Here is a 13891-nt window from a genome sequence, read left to right as displayed (position 1 = left end):
CACACCCCGAAAGACTGTGCTGGTTAAGTACATTGGCTAAATGTTCCCTCAGTGTACCTGAATAGGTGCCGGAGTGTGGCGACTCGGGTATTTTCACAGTAACTTCATTGCAGTGTTAACATAAACCCATTTGTGACTAATAAAGGAATAATAATAATAAATGAAGTATTCCATTCCAAGCATAACAGATACTTACGTGGGGAAGGTGGGTATAGAAGGATATGGGCCAAATGTGGGCAACTGGGACTAGCTTAGTGATTAAAAAAAGGCAGCATGGACAAGTTGGGCTGAAGGGCCTGGTTCCATGCTGTAAACCTCTATGACTCTACAACTGTATGATGGACCCAGTAGGAAGCTTTTATTAAAACAAGCTTTATTTAAGTACACAGTAAAAATATAACAAAAAGAATTAGCATAATTTTTTACTAATTTAAATGATTAAACATGACAAGTTATAATCCTTAACAGCTAGCTCTCTCTACAGTTCCAATTGCAAGCTGTATTCCCATAGACATAAGTCCCTTCTTCAGAGCCAAAAACAGATATGATCATGTGGATGCTAGATTTCCAGCCTCTTAACACCTCTGGACAGTGTTCAGACAGACACCTGTCTTCTGACTCTTGTACAATCACCTGCAGACAGCAAAATCTCAGGGAAAGAGCCTGATGTCCTGGTAGATTCCAGCTTTCAGCTCCAGAGACAAAAAGAGACACAGAAACATAGAAGATAGGAGCAGGAGGAGGCCATTTGGCCCTTTGAGCCTGCTCCACCATTCATTATGATCATGGCTGATCATCAACTCAATAGCCTAATCCTGCTTTCTCTCCATAACTTTTGATTTCATTTGCCCTGAGTGCTATGGAGTCACAGTAAAAGCAACCTCTCTCAAAAGATCCCAAACAGCAGATGGGACTTCTTTGTGTAAACCTAGCTCCACCCTGTCATCTAATCTCTCCATCAATCAACATAATCAAGTCCTACTCTGCAAAACCCCAAGGGAGCACTGCAATAACAGAACAGCATTAGTTCAGATTAAAACAAACATTTGAGCAATTAGGAGCAATTATGCTCCTGCAGTAATAATACAGGGCTATTGTGTACAGACAAAGTGGCACTGGTGTTAATAAAACAAACTGCTAAAACAGGTACTGTACCAAAAATGCATTTCTTAAAGGAACAGTATCGTCACAACCACAGTGCTTTGTTTTAAATAATCCCACCTTGGTACAATGGGTAACACTCTCTCACCTCATGTCAGTCAGTTATGAGTCCAGAGACCTGAGCAAAAAAGTCTAAGTGGACACTCCAATGCAGTACTGAGTAGATGCTGCACTGTCAGAGGTGCTGTCTCTTAGAACCATAGAACCATAGAAAATTACAGCTCAGAAACAGGCCTTTTGGCCCTTCTTGTCTGTGCCGAACCATTTTTTGCCTAGTCCCACTGACCTGCACCTGGACCATATCCCTCTACACCCCTCTCAGCCATGAACCTGTCCAAGTTTTTCTTAAATGTTAAAAGTGACCCTGCATTTACCACTTTATCCAGCAGCTCATTCCACACTCCCACCACTCTCTGTGTGAAGAAGCCCCCCCACCTAATATTCCCTTTAAACTTTTCCCCTTTCACCCTTAACCCATGCCCTCTGGTTTTTTCCTCCCCTCGCCTCGTTGGAAAAAGCCTGCTTGCATTCACTCTATCGATACCCATCATAATCTTATACACTCAAAATATTATGCTCTTATCATCTTATATCTCAGGTGATACATAAATCCGAGGCCCCCACCTGTCCTCCCAGATGGATACAAAAGATCCTGCGGCAATACTTGAAGAAGAGGAGGGAAGGTCTCTCAACACGTGTCCCTCAACCAACATTACATAAAAATATAGATGATCTGGTCATCTGTGGGAGCTTGCTCTGCACAAACCAACTGCTGGAATACATCAGTGAACATGTTCCACAAGCACCTCATTGGCTGGAATGCACCCTGGCGCATCCTGAGCTCCTGAAAGATGCTGGAGGAATCCAAATCCTTTTGTTTTGTTTCTGTCGGACACGTTACAACAAACAGCAGAGCAGTTCTGTTGAGCTGCTTTTGTTTCGAATCTGTCGCACCAACACAGTAACATTATTTTCTCCAGAGCTCCCACCTTCTGGAGCAGCTTATTTTGCTCCCTCTGGATTTCTAATTCTAATACGGCATTAGTAAAGTCCTTTGTGTCCTTTAGGCCTCTTAACAAATAGTTGATGATGTATCCCTTCTGCTGCGACCTAGACAGCAGCACCCTAATTACAGAAGCTCATATAATTGCCGCTCTCTACTCGATGTTAACTGTTTTCACTCATTAGTCGGTGTGGTAGATTGTGAATGACACCAAAGTCGGAGGTGTGGTAGATTGTGAGGAAGGGTGTCATAGTCTGCAGGGAGACTTAGACAGGTTGCAGAGCTGGGCCGAGAGGTGGCGGATGGAATTTAATGCGGAGAAGTGTGAGGTAATTCACTTTGGTAGGAGCAACAGATGTGTCGAGTATAGGGCTAACGGGAGGACTTTGAATAGTGTGGGTGAACAGAGGTATCTAGGTGTGTGTGTACATAGATCCCTGAAAGTTGGGAATCAAGTAGATAAGGTTGTTAAGAAGGCGTACGGTGTCTTGGCGTTTATTGGTAGGGGGATTGAATTTAGGAGTCGCAGCGTCATGTTGCAACTGTACACTACTCTGGTGCGGCCGCACTTGGAGTATTGTGTGCAGTTCTGGTCCCCACATTACAAGAAGGATGTGGAGGCTTTGGAGAGGGTGCAGAGGAGGTTTACCAGGATGTTGCCTGGTATGGTGGGGAGGCCCTATGAGGAGAGACTGAGGGATTTGGGGTTGTTTTCGCTGGAAAGAAGGCGGCTAAGAGGGGATCTTATTGAAACATATAAGATGATTAGAGGTTTAGATAGGGTGGATAGTGATAGCCTTTTTCCTCGGATGGAGAAAGCTAGCACGAGGGGGCATGGCTTTAAATTAAGGGGGGGTAGTTATAGGACGGATGTCAGGGGTAGGTTCTTTACCCAGAGGGTGGTGAGGGATTGGAATGCCCTGCCTGCTGCAGTTGTAAATGCGCCTAGTTTGGGGGCGTTTAAGAGATCCGTGGATAGGTTTATGGACGAAAAGGGATTGGTTTAGGATAGTGGGTCATTGTTTTTGTAATTGGTCGGCGCAACATCGTGGGCCGAAGGGCCTGTTCTGCGCTGTAATGTTCTATGTTCTATGTTCTATGTTGTTGGCAAGTGGATACACCAAGCACAGATTCCTCCTTTTGTTTCCTTTCAGGGTTGTGGAGGAGGAGGGGAAAGGGAGTTGGGTAAATGGGGGTTGAGTTTGGCAGAGGGAGGAGGCGAGCGCTGGCGTGTGCGGAAATCTTCCTCACTTCCAACGCCACAGTCCTCTCCCAGCTCCAATTCTTCAACGACACGTCCCACTCTGTTGCGGCCTATCCCTTGGAGCATGGGCCACCACTTTGTCCTTCACTTCGCCTCGTCAAAGAACCAGTCTGGAATCACACCATCAGACGGACTGGAAGATGATGCGACTGCAGATGTTCCCCAGGATCACAGAATCAGAGAGCATCACGGAAACACACAGGACAAAAAAGAGACCATTCAGCCCATCAAAAATCTGCTGGATCTTTGAAAGAACTATAATGCTGTTTCTTAATATTGGCCTCAGAAGAAGCCGCCTCTACCCTGGGGATCTTTTTGCACAGTGATCTCCTTTCTAACTCCAACATATATGGGAATTTGCAGGATTGTGAGCAGAAATGTGTGGCAGGGACACCCTCTGCATGGATTATGTGGCCTCTGGAGGCAGTGTTTGATGCAGGAAAGACACTCGTGCAGGCCTGGATCCTTACTAAACCCCTGGGCCCAGGGAGGCGAAGATAGGAGGGGTTTTGTGGGGTGCGGGTCACAGGGACAGGGTTGGGGGTGGAGGGGTTTTGCTAGCAGTATGTCCCTCAATTGGATGTCCTTTCCCAGCGTTGGGACCCTCAATCACGGTGGCATAGTGGTTATCACGGCTACCTCACAGCGTCAGAGATCTGGGTTCAATTCCAGCCTTGGGTGACTCTCTGTGTGGAGTCTGCACATTCTCCCTGTGTCTGCATGGGTTTCTTCCGGGTGCTATTTAAGTCATGGGTAGATAGGTTTCTGATAGACAGGGGAATTAAGGGTTATGGGGAGAGGGCAGGAAAGTGGAACTGATCCACTTCAGATCAGCCATGATCTTATTGAATGGCGGGGCAGGCTCGAAGGGCTAGATGGCCTACTCCTGCTCCTATTTCTTATGTTCTTATGTTCTTATGCTCCAGTTTCCTTTCACTGTCCAAAGACGTGCGGGTTAGGTAGATTAACTGTGGTAAATTGTCCGTTAATGTCCCAAGGTGTATAGGTTAGATGGATTAGCCATGGTAGATGCGTGGTGATTAGAGGGATAGGGCCTGTATAAGATATTCTGTCATATGCGATGGGCCAAATGGCCTCTTGTGCACTGTGGGGGTTCTATGATTCGATCATTCTACAAATCAGGCTCCACAGACCCTGGGGAAACCACAAGCAACATGAATAGGTTTGCTCCACCGTGGCTAAAAACCCACCTGTTGTTGGTTTAAGGTCAACAGTGACAAGATGTGGTCCTTAATCTGGGAGGCAGTGACGTAATGGCATTGTTGCTAACCCAGGGGACCCAGGTTCGAATCCCAATATGGCCAGATGTTGAAATTTGAATTCAGTAAAAATCTGTAATTGAACCATAAAACCTTTGTTGACCGTTGTAAAAACCCATCTGGCTCACTAAAATCCTCCAGGGAAGGAAATTAGCTGTCCTTTCCTGGTCTGGCCTACGTGCAAGTCCAGATGGCCGAGCAAACCACACAGATTAAGCAATAATTTCCATCCACATTAATTAATTTTTTTAAAATTGCCACCTCAAATGACTCAATTAGCAAAGGCCAGCCATGGGCTTTCCTGCCATGGATTTAATTGGTATTGGAACACTCTTCTGACTTGTTCAAATCCCCCTGGTCTCCAAAATCCAAGCGGGAGAGCATAAAATACAACACTGCAATCCAGGGGCGAAAATGCGCACTCAACTGTGCAAAGCTCTCACTTACCCGGAAGATAATAAAACCTCTTCAATCTATTCAAACCCGTCCTCCAGATTATCTCATTATAATTTGAGAGCAAAGTAGAGAGAGAGGCAGTTTCCTCTGGCAAACAGGTCATTAACCACAGGGCAGCAATTCAAAATCATTGAAAAAATACTGGAGAGGAAATGGGGGACGTGTTTGAATGCACTTGGTGTAAGAATCAAATTCAAACAGGAACTTTCAAAAGTCAGTTGGTGGTGTACTTGAGGAAGACCCATTTGTCGGGTTTTGGGGAGAAAAGCTGTAACGCACGGTTAAATTGGACAGCTTCTTCAAAGAGCCAGAAGAGGCACAATGGGCTGAATAGCCTCCTTCTGCATTTATAAGATATCTTAAATCAATCCACTGTTCCAGCCAATTCAGTCTTTCAGGGAAGTTATTCCAGGGTGGATAGCATTTGCATATGTTAATATTCCTTATATATGTTTTGTCTTAAGTTTGACCCTCACGGCTCAGAATGGTATCGTCTCATCCTGAATCTACAAAAAGAACAAAGAACAACCCAGCACGGGAAACAGGCCCTTCGGCCCAATGAGTCCGCGCTGCCATCTTAACAATGCGTATTTCCTCCTCCATCCTTGACCCGTGTCTATGCTTATGGTACCCCCATTGGAAACCAGATTCAAGGGAGAATAATTTAGGGACAATTTGGTACACCAGTCAGCCTAAGAGCACATCTTTGGGGTGTGGGAGGAAACCGGAGCACCCGGAGGAAACCCACACAACCACAGGGAGAATGCGCAAACTCCCACAGACACTGGCCCAAATCCATGTATCTGCACAGCTAGCAGTGATAGTCACTGAGCTGTTGTGGTGACATATCTCAAGATATTGTGTTCCACCTATGCCCTATTCCCCATTAAGCACCCTGTCCATCTCTTACAGAGTCCTCTCTGATTTGATTCTGAGGTTGAAGAGCCTGAATCCATTAAATAACTTCTCATGACTCTTTGGCACAGCGGCACAGTGGTTAGCACTGCTGCCTCACAGTGCTATGGATCCGGGTTCAATCTTGGCTTGGGTCACTGTCTGTATGGAGTTTGCACATTCTCCTCATGTCTGTGTGGGTTTCCTCCAGGTGCTCTGGTTTCCTCCCACAGTCCAAAGATCTGCAGGTTAGGTTGATTGGCCATGCTAAATTGCCCCTTAGTGTCAGGGGGATTAGTAGTGTAAATGTGTGGGGTGATGGGAATAGGGCCAGGACTGTGGAAAGGGCTCCGTCTGCACTGTAGGGATTCTATGATCCATCTGGTACTTAGGGACTGAAATGCCCTCTCATAAAATAGCTCAAATGTTCCCCTTGGCCCACAGATTGTTAATGATGCTTCCAACTCACCATGTCACGCAGTCTGAATTCAAAACTGCTGTCACACTGCAAAACACTGGGTCTCAACTGACAAATGTAGTGTGTTTCATTGATGTGACCACAAAACTACACCAACTGAACACAGATGATCTTTATTAGCAAGCCAAATCTCAGACAAAACAATTCAGAATGCACAAACTACACGACTGAAAATAAAATGAAACCCAGGATCAGGACTGACAATTCTGTAAGTAAAAACCCACTCTGAGACACATCAAAGAACCGAAAGCTTAAAGTTTCACAACGCCAACAACTGAATTTTCATAGTAACGTCATTGCAGTGTTAACGTAAGCCTACTTGGGGCGGGAGTCTAAAACTAGAGGGTATCGGTTTAAGGTGAGAGGGGAGAGGTACAAAAGTGTCCAGAGGGGCAATTATTTCACACAGAGGGTGGTGAGTGTCTGGAACGAGCTGCCAGAGGTAGTAGTAGAGGCACGTACAATTTTGTCTTTTAAAAAGCATTCAGACAGTTACATGGGTAAGATGGCTATAGAGGGATATGGGCCAAATGCGGGCAATTGGTGTTAGCTTAGAGGTTTTAAAAAACAGGGCTGCATGGACAAGTTGGGCCGAAGGGCCTGCTTCCATGCTCTAAACTTCTATGACTAATAAATAAACTTTAAACTTTAAATTGGACAGAAAACAGCCCAGTCTTTGCCGAAAAAGTATCAGCAATGGGGTGATGTTCCGTGTTGGTTGATGTGCAAACTGGTCAGCAAGTTATAGAATCATAGAACCGACAGTGCAGGAAGGAGGCCTTTTGGCTCATCAAGCCCGCACCAGCAACAATCCGGCCCAGGTCCTATCCCTCCTAGTCCCCCTGACACTAAGGGGCAACATGGCATGGTCAATCAACCTAACCCACACATCTTTGGACAGAGGAAACCACGCCGACACGGGGAGAACATGCAGTCTCCGCACGGACAGTCACCCAGGGCTGGAATTGTACCTGGATCCCTGGTGCTGTGAGGCAGCAGTGCTAACCACCTCGCCGCCCTACAGTTATGGCCAGGCAGAGATTTTGCACGGGTTGTGAACTCTCCCAGACTGGCGGACAGCTCACACATTTCCACAATCAGCTTCAGAAAAGCTGCTTTTTCTAGATTAATGAAACATTAAAGCTGCCTCTGCAAGTTGATGAATCTTTTTTTAATACGCGGTAACTGATATTGATTGTCAGTTCACTCTCTCTTGCCCATGCAGTGAACAATTATAAAGATGGAACAGATTTCACACTCAGAACCATTCTGATCCAAGATCACCGACCTCGAATGTTATCCAGAATCTTCTCAGCCCCGTGAACCGATGTTGGAGGCAGGAACGGGGGCAACTTTCAAAAGACATGCGTCAGGTCGACACCCCGACTTGGTGTTCCTACTGACAGTTGGCTGCTGTGGAAACATAAGAACATAACCCACACTCACTTCACAGATGTGGGTAACCGACTGGGGCAAACCAGGGCCAGTTTGTGGGGGTGAAGGATTTGTGAAAACTTTTATCATTCTCTTGCATTTGTATTGAGATCATTCTAATCGTTTTGTCCAGAGTAATATAGTATATGGCTCTAGTTTAAAAAAATGCATTCTTTGCAATAGAAGTTAATCAGTGAACTCCTGTGAATTTGTTTAGTAACTTCCTCCATGGTTTAAACAAAACGTTAGGATCACTCAAGCGAGGTCCCTTCTGGAATCTGATGCATCCTGTAGTAACGTTAGCCGAGATTAGAACACCTCATGTTCCGCTGAGCTTAGGGGAAGCTTAGATTTTGTCTATTTTTAATGTATTCACAATATATGGATATCACCGGCCAGGTCAACATTTACTACCGATCATTATTTGCCCTTGAGAGGGGGGTTGGTGAATACAACTGAGTGGCTTGCCAGGCTATTGGAGGAGGCAGTTAAAGATTAACCACATTGCAGTGTGTCTGGAGTCTCATGTAGGCCAGGCCAGGTAAGAACAACAGATTTCCTTCCTTAAAGGACATGGATAGACCAGCTGGGTTTTAATGATGGTTTCATACTGAAACTAACTTTTTATTCCAGATTTATTGAATTAAAATGAAATCCCCACGTCCACAGATCATTGATCCAGTAACATTGACCACTATGTTATCAGTCCCAGGATCATGTTATTATAGAAACATAGAAGATAGGAGCAGGAGAAGGCCATTTGGCCCTTCAAACCTGCTCTGACATTTATTACGATCATGGCTAATCGTCCAACTCAGCAGCCTAATCCTGCTTTCTCCCCAAAACCTTTGATCCCATTCAGCCCCAAGTGCTATTAACACAATTTGCACTTATTTTTAGTACGCAAAGAATTCTTTCTAGGCGTTTTGATGCCAGGGACAGATAGCGACTGGCGTGTGCAAGATCACTCTATGATAGATTTGCCAGGCCAGCCACTCCATCCCAGGCTCCCTGGAGAAGGGAACCAACCATTCCGAAATAGTCAACTGGGTTTCGAGGACAATTGGCGAAGGAGGCATCGAGGTGTTTAAAAAACATTTTATTTTCTTTGACGTTTGATAGTATAGCACCTTCCTTGAGCGCGGCAAACAATTTTTACTGGGAAACAAAACACACTTTAGCTTGTATACTTACAATAGAAATCACCTTTTGAAAATGATCAGGACAAAAAGAGAAGAACCAGGCTGAAATTTTTGGAATGTACAAAGTATAAAAGGAAACTGGGATGCCTACAGATTTAGAAGCAGCAAATTTAAAAATAAATAACTATGTTAATATTTCATCATTCTAAGAAAGGGCATCAATTTTTTGACATTAAAACAAATTGATCTAAAAAAAAACTAGCTGCTTCTTCTGAATCGCTCGTGAGATTTGGCCTTTGGTACACCAGGTACTCAATTCTTTTTATGTCAACAACAAATTTCTGAACATGCCTTTTGACATATTTGAACCTCTGAACACTGTCTATAAACACTGCAGGAAAATGAACATTCCTGGGAACTGAATGATATGGAATTTTAGATTAAAAGAAGTCATAGTGCACAGTGAAAAAGGTTATCTAGGATTGCAATGGAATCTTCAACAGTGGGCTGACGAATGGCAGATAGGGTTTAATTTAAACAAATGCGAGGTGATGCATTTTGGTAGATTGAACCAAACTCAATTAATGGTGAGGCATTGGGGAGAATAAAGAGATCTAGGGGTATAGGTTCATAGCTCCTTAAAAGTGGAGTCACAGGTAGACAGAGGGGTGAAGAAGGCATTCGGAATACTTGATTTCGCTGGCCAGAACATTGAATACAGGAGTTGGGACGTCTTGTTGAAGTTGTACAAGACATTGGTAAGGCCACACTTGGAATACTGTGTGCAATTCTGGTCACCCTATTATAGAAAGGATATTATTAAACTAGAAAGAGTGCAGAAAAGATTCACTGGGATGCTACCAGGACTTGATGGTTTGAGTTATAAGCAGAGGTTGAATAGACTAGGACTATTTTTCTCTGGAGTGTAGAAGGCTTAGGAGTGATCTTACAGAGGTCTATAAAATAACAAGGGGCATAGATCAGCTAGATCATCAATATGTTTTCCCAAAGGTAGGGGAGTCTAAAACTAGAGGGCATAGATTTAAAGTGAGAGGGGAGAGATACAAAAGTGTCCAGAGGGGCAATTTTTTCACACAGAGGGTGATGAGTGTCTGGAATAAGCTGCCAGAGGTGGTAATGGAGGTGGGTACAATTTTGTCTTTTAAAAAGAGTTTGGACAGTTACATGGGTACGATGGGTATAGAGGGATATGGGCCAAAGGCGGGCAATTGGAATTAGCTCAGCTGTTTAAAAAAAAGCGGCGGAGACAAGTTGGGCCGAAGGGCCTGTTTCCATGCTGTAAAAATTCTATGACTCTAAAAATATGAGACAGGATTTTCTGGTCGCGCTCACCCCGATGGTAGGAATTCCCACCCAAGGTCAATGGACCTTTGTGAGGTCTGGCTGCCGCTCGCTATGATTCCAGTGACGGGCGGGACTGGATTTGAATTTCACTAAAAGAAAAGTTATTTTTGAAAAATTGAAAAGAATGCATTTCTAAATTGGGAAAACGAAAACTTGATTTGCAGCTGATTCAGAGGAGGCTTGTTAGACCGGTACCTGGAATGAGTGGGTTGTTTTATGAGGAAAGGTTGGGCTTGTTTCTACTGGAGTTTACGAGGAGGGTGACTTGCTGGAAATGCATAATACCCTGAATGTTATTGACAAGGTCAATGTGGAAAGGATGTTCCCAGAAAGGAAGTCCAGAACTAAGGGGTACTGATTTAAAATTGGGGGGCAGCCACTCTTACGGAGCAGAGATGAGGAGAGATTTTTTCTCTCAGAGAGTTGTGTGACTTTGTGAAACTCCCCATCTCAGAAGGCAGTGGAGGCCAGGGATCACTGAGTATTTCTAAGGAGGAAAGGGGTGTAATTTTGTTAGTCAAGGGAATCAAAGATTATCAGGGCGGACGGGGAAGGGGAATTCGGAACACAAACAGGATCAGCCATGACTCTTATTGAGCAGCGGAACAACCTTGAGGGGCCGAATGGCCTATTCCTGCTCCTGATTCTTAGATTCAAACTTCATAATCATGAGTGAGTGACTTTACCATCTAATGGTTCAATAACAAAGAGAAGGAAAGCCACGACAAACATGTCCGAAGAATCGGGTTACGGCCACAGTTGCAATGTTAGTCTCCCCAATTCCTGGGAGAATATTTACCTGGGGGATAATTCAGAACATAGAACATTACAGCACAGTACAGGCCCTTCGGCCCTCAATGTTGTGCCGAGCTGTGTCCAATCCCAAGATCAGTCTATCCCCACTCCCTATCATTCTGGGGTGCTCCATGTGCCTATCCAATAACCGCTTGAAAGTTCCTAAAGTGTCCAGCTCCACTATCACAGCAGGCAGTGTATTCCACACCCCAACCACACTTTGAGTAAAGAATCTACCTCGGACATCCCTCCTATATCTCCCACCATGAACCTTATAGTTCTGCCCTCTAGTAACAGCTACATCCACCCGAGGAAATAGTCTCTGCACGTCCATCTATCTATCCCTCTCATCATCTTATAAACCTCTATTAAGTCGCCTCTCATCCTCTTCTGCTCCAAAGAGAAAAGCCCCAGCTCCCTCAACCTTTCCTCATAAGACCTACCCTCCAAACCACACAGCATCCTGGTAAATCTCCTCTGCACTCTCTCCAACGCTTCCACATCCTTCTTATAGTGAGGTGACCAGAACTGCACACAATATTCCAAATGTGGTCTCACCAAGGTCCGGTATAGTTGCAGCGTAACCCCACGGCTCTTAAACTCAAATCACCTGTTAATAAACGCTAAGGAATGGGTAACCATAGTTGAGCAGGATGCGGAGATACCGGGAGAAATTTAATTCCACAACCTGTTTTATTCTTATTCACCTTTTCTTGCAGCACAAGCAAACTGTTCTGCTCGGCTATGTCAGGGCCACATTGTATGGTGCTGGGGTCACAGGAGAAGTGGCAGATTTCATTCCCTGAAAGTCACCAGCTAACCAATTGAGGTGTGATTTGATTTATTATTGTCACATGTATTAACATACAGTGAAAAGTATTGTTTCCTGCACTCTATACAAACAAGGCATACCGTTCATAGAGAAGGGAAGGAGAGAGTATAGAAGGTAGCATTACAGTCATAGCTAGGGTATAGAGAAAGATCAACCTAATGCGAAGTAAGGATATTTTGGCCTTGGAGGGAGTGCAGAGGAGGTTTACTAGGCTGATACCGGAGTTGAGGGGGTTGAGCTATGAGGAGAGGCTGAATAAACTAGGCTTGTACTCGTTAGAGTTTAGAAGAATGAGGGGAGATCTCATTGAGACGTATAAGATGATGAATGGGATGGATAGGATAGAGGTGGAGAGACTCTTCCCGCTCAAAAAAGACAGTAGGACTAGGGGGCACAGCCTCAAGATAAAGGGGGGGCGGTTTAGAACGGAGTTGAGGAGGAACTTCTTCACTCAAAGGGTGGTGAATCTCTGGAATTCTCTGCCCGTTGAAGTGGTGGAGGCTACCTCGCTAAATATTTTTAAGAAGCGGGTTGATGGGTTTTTGATAAGAGAGGGGATTAAGGGTTATGGGGAGAGGGCGGGAACGTGGAACTGAGCCACGAGAGATCAGCCATGATCTTATTGAATGGCGGGGCAGGCTCGAAGGGCCAGATGGCCTACTCCTGCTCCTATTTCTTATGTTCTTATGTTCTTATGTTCTTAAGTCCATTCAAAAGTCCGACGACAGCAGGGAAGAAGTTGTTCCTGAGTCAGTTGGTACGTGGCCTCAGATTTTTGTATTTTTTCCCAATGGAAGAAGGTGGAAGAGAGAATGTCTGAGGTGTGTGGGGTCCTTAATTATTCTGGCTGCTTTGCTGAGGCAGCGGGAAGTGTAGACAGAGTCAATGGCTGGGAGGTTGGTTTGCCTGATGGATTCATAACCTTTTGTAATTCCTTGCGGTCTTGGGCAGAGCAGGAGCCCATACCAAGCTGTGATACAACCAGAAAGAATGCTTTTCATGGTGCATCTGTTAAGGTTGGTAAGAGTCGCAGCTGACATGCCAAATTTCCTTAGTCTTCTGAGAAAGTAGAGAGGCATTGGTGGGTTTTCTTAACTATAGTGTCAGCATGGGGGGACCAGGACAGGTATACAATTGGGTATACCACAATCGCACAGTTTCTTGGTCGTTGTTATTGTGCCTAGCTCTTTAATTCATGACTCATTAAGTAGTTAATTAATTAATTGAATGTACATCCCACCAGTTACTTTGATGGGATTTGAACTCATTACTCCAGATTCTGGTTTACTTGTCCAGGTACAGCCACAATGTTATTCTGGTTTCTGTGCGAACTTTGGTCACTCCATTCCAAACATTTGTTTCTATTGATGACAGGATGTTGGATCTTCCTGGTGGAAAGTGGATTTGTTAGTGACAGAGTGAAAAATAGTTTGGATTCACACAGTAGCCTGAGCTTACTGCGGAAGGATTAAAGCACAACAATCCAGTTTGTACAAGCGAATCACATCAAACATTATTAATTACATAGAGATTGCCATAACCAATATAAAAAAATGAACCCAAGCCTGTGATTTTTAGCTTTACGTACATAGCAGGTTACATGTTCATTAAGCAATTTGACTTGTTATAGTCAAATGTCCTATAAACGTACACGCAATACTTGCCACCTCATATTGTGCTTGGGAACCTTGGTTTTGCACAGAGGCAACAACTAATTATTTTCTTCTCAGACGTGGCATCCTTGGCAAGGTTCCATTCATTGCCAATCACCAAATGTCCCTTGATGA

This window comes from Carcharhinus amblyrhynchos, chromosome 9 (genome assembly GCF_965287045.1).
Source record: "Carcharhinus amblyrhynchos chromosome 9, sCarAmb.v2.hapA, whole genome shotgun sequence".
Taxonomy (NCBI): domain Eukaryota; kingdom Metazoa; phylum Chordata; class Chondrichthyes; order Carcharhiniformes; family Carcharhinidae; genus Carcharhinus; species Carcharhinus amblyrhynchos.
Note: the sequence above shows the minus strand (reverse complement) of the source record.